At 40.5% G+C, this 3,737-nt stretch overlaps 1 long non-coding RNA gene across 1 annotated transcript; it reads left to right on the top strand.

The window, feature by feature from the left end:
• Positions 1–607: 607 nt before the first annotated feature.
• Positions 608–3,296, top strand: LOC148692997 (uncharacterized). Its single transcript, XR_015953643.1, has 5 exons — positions 608–759; positions 854–1,006; positions 1,107–1,268; positions 1,370–1,799; positions 1,915–3,296. It is a non-coding gene; the product is annotated as an uncharacterized LOC148692997 (long non-coding RNA).
• The last annotated feature ends 441 nt before the right edge of the window (positions 3,297–3,737 follow it).

Raw genomic sequence — 3,737 nt, 5'->3', positions numbered from 1 at the left:
TTTAATTGAATAGGAAAGCATGTGGATTTAATGGTTTAAAGGGTGAATGCATGTGGATGCATGTGTTGATGAATGGGATTAGGAAAGGTTTAAATGTCCTAAAACTAAAGGGAACAAGGTTCCAACACTTTGGTCTTCAATTAGGTCTTCAATTTCGTCCAACACTTTGGCTCCAAGCATAAGCTATCCATCCTTAGTCCAAAAGTGCTCCAAAAGTCTCCAAAATGCATCTTTTTTCTCCTTTAGCCCTTTGGACCTACAAACACACGAAAATAGCTTAAAGTACTAAAATAACTAAAGAAACATAACGTAAATGCACGAGAACAAGCCATTTAAGTCGCATGAATATGCTCCTATCAAATACCCCCACACTTATCTTTTGCTAGTCCTCGAGCAAAACAAAACAAAAGAAACCAAAAACAAAACAAAACGAACAAAACACAACCTATATGTCACAACCCGTCCCGGAATTTTAATTCCGAGGACGTGAAGTTATGAAAATGCCCTTAAACGGGACTAAGGGGCGTAAAATATGTTGTAATTTGATGATTTGGGGATTGGGGAGGATCCCACCTCCCTCAAATCTCTCCCTCATTCCCGTGCCTTGTCTCTCTCTCTCTCCCAAGCTCTGTTCCTTCTTCTTCTTCCTTCAAAAACGTACGGACAACACACAAATCACCCAAACCTTGATGGATCGAAGGAACCAAGGGCATTTTCGGACTCGTGAAGCTCGTACGAGTGCAACCATACCATTTTCAGGTGAGAAATCCTTCGTTTTCATGTCGATTCGAGGTAATCCGATTTAGGTACTGTTCATGCAAACTTAAACTAGCGTGTTTTTGGACTTTTGAAGCTTGTAGATGTCTTAGTGAGGTCCTAAGGAAGCTCGGAGTACTTCGTTGGAGAAGTTTGGACGTAGGAACACGGAGAACGACAAGTTCAAAGTTTGGCCGGAGCTGTCGGGGCTTTTTCCGGCGAATCCATGGCGAGTTAGAGGTCAAGGCAGGTATGGATGTGTTCGTCTCGTCAATACCTTCATTTTGATATATAGTACGTCGAAAATGGTTAAGAAATGAAGAAGTTATGACACTTTGAAATTTACCCAGAAATTCCGGCAAAACACTATTTCCGGCGAAACCAGTCCGGCGACGCGAGGAAGAAGACGCGCGCGTGGGCAGCGCGTGAACAGGGCGCGTGGGGGCGCGTGAGAGCTCCAAATTGAGTTCTGAAAATTGTCACGCGTTCGTGACGTCGTGTAGATCACCGTGGTATATTCATACACCCAAATTGAGCAACGTATGAGAAAGTTATGGACGAATGTTTGGTGTATGCGCGTTAAATAACGTCAATTTGGTTACTTTTTGTATAGGTGAAAATTATACAGAGGAAGAATGTAACCAAGCTAGGGGAGGTTCAGGGACCTACGAGACGTCGATGTGATCAGTGAGTGGGCAGTTATTATTCAGTATATATATATATACATATGCTTGACGTATTTCCCAGAAACGTATTTTAAAAGAAATACGAATTAATTATCCTGTCATATATGCATCATATTTTAATATGTGCATTACCATAATTATGCATACTGTTGCATGGTGCTGAGGAGGCCCAGGTAAGCTACATTTGAAATACATTTGATATACGTATGAAATACATCATCACATGCATTAGTAGTGGCATACATTTATATATGTGTATTTGGTGCTGTGGACGCACAGGTAAGTGCCAGGTAAGTGGTATTCATGTTTGTATTCAGTAGTAGCTTGAGCATTTATTGAGCGTGGAGCTCTATTGATGTGAATTACGCTTGAGCATTTATTGAGCGTGGAGCTCTATTGATGTGGATTACGCTTGAGCATTTATTGAGCGTGGAGCTCTATTGATGTGAATTACGCTTGAGCATTTATTGAGCGTGGAGCTCTATTGATGTGAATTACGCTTGAGCATTTATTGAGCGTGGAGCTCTATTGATGTGGATTACGCTTGAGCATTTATTGAGCGTGGAGCTCTATTGATGTGAATTACGCTTGAGCATTTATTGAGCGTGGAGCTCTATTGATGTGAATTACGCTTGAGCATTTATTGAGCGTGGAGCTCTATCTACAGCCGTACAGGTCACGTTAGGTGACTCCCGGCTGCTAGATTATATGTTATTGATGTGAATTACGCTTGAGCATTTATATTTGATTATGAGATTCTGTTATGGCATATTGTGGAGCATGAATGGCATACTATAAGAGCATGATTGACATATTTATACATACGTATATATGTTTATTTTCTGGGAAACTATATTTGTTTTACGGCGAGGGGTTAGTATATTCAAAGAGAAAAGAAGGTTTTGAATACGTACGTTTTGCTGACCCACTCAACTTTGTTTTGCGCCCCTCCAGGTTCAAGAATTGCAAAGGTGTGGTGACTACGAGGAAATTCAACGGTGTTCTGACAGAATGGACCAAATTAGGACTCACCTTTGGGTGTTTTATCTTAGAAATTGTATCTTTAAAGCTTCCGTACTGTGTAAATGGTTACGTCACTCTCACGTGACGGCCAGCATGCCCTCCTTCGGGACGGGGTGTGTCAAGTTGGTATCAGAGCCTAAGTTTCAATCTTGGACATCTTGAGAAGTTCTAGTGAATTCTGTCAGAACTACACCGCCTCGTAGCAAACCACGTAGTTAGAGGAATTTAGTCTCCCTGATTTAGCTATTGGGGGAAACTATTATTTTGGTGATTCAGTATATTATCAAAAAGGGACATTTTAAGATGGGTTATGAGTTGAATTTGAATCACCTTATGAAATGATGAACCTGAGGGAGCAAAGTGATGGATTAACCAATTGGAAAAGATGTTTTGGATTATGCAAGTCAAAGGAATCCTCCTTTTGACAGAAGGGTTGAGACGACTACCTGGTTTGAGTTGTGAACTTGTATCCTGGTGGAAACAGGAGTATAACTCGTTGTCACCAAAGGAAACAGCCGATTGAGAATTGTTTAAGGACTTGTTTAAAGAAAAGAATTATTTCCTTTGGCATCTTATGATGGTAGAAAGCAAGAATTTGCAAATGTGAGACAAGGAAAGCTGACGATCAATGAGTATTATAGAAAGTTCTCAGACTTGCCTCGTCTCATTCGAATATTGCTGCTATTTTGATTGAAGTGTTATATTGTTTTAGGCTGGGTGGCATAAGGCAGTGGTATTTTGGGTGACCACTATCCATTGTAATTCTTACCAGGAGTATACAAGATGTTGTTGAGTCTTGAGGACTCTGAGAACATGTTCAGCGAGAGTAAAGAAGAATGATAAAAGAATGGGAATCAAAAGAGGACGATAAAGTTAATGATTCGTCATATCAAGAATATAGAAAGATTCGGAACTTCAAAAGAAGTGAAGCTAATTCTAGTTCTTTTGGCAAAGGTTTTAATGCCATTGACCAGAAGCGAAGTGATAGATGTATTGGTAATCCCAGATCTCAGAGACAAGGTGATTTTGGTAAAAGAAAGGTACCTTTGGGCTGTAGGTACAATAATGGACACCTTTGAGAATGTAGGCAAGAAAGCATTGGACGCTTTACAAGTGGATAGATGGGACATAGAACTGCAAATTATGTCCAAAGCCAACAGAAGCCCTAGCAGTTTTCTTTGCCACAACTGGCGCCGATCCAGCAAGTTCCTGGATCTATTAATTATGGTCAGTTAGGCCGTGGTGTACACGAGCGAAGTATTTACACTAATA

The sequence above is a fragment of the Pyrus communis genome, chromosome 11 (genome assembly GCF_041283825.1).
Source record: "Pyrus communis isolate YQ-2024b chromosome 11, ASM4128382v1, whole genome shotgun sequence".
NCBI classification, from domain to species: domain Eukaryota; kingdom Viridiplantae; phylum Streptophyta; class Magnoliopsida; order Rosales; family Rosaceae; genus Pyrus; species Pyrus communis.
This window is presented reverse-complemented; position numbering and strand designations above follow the sequence as displayed.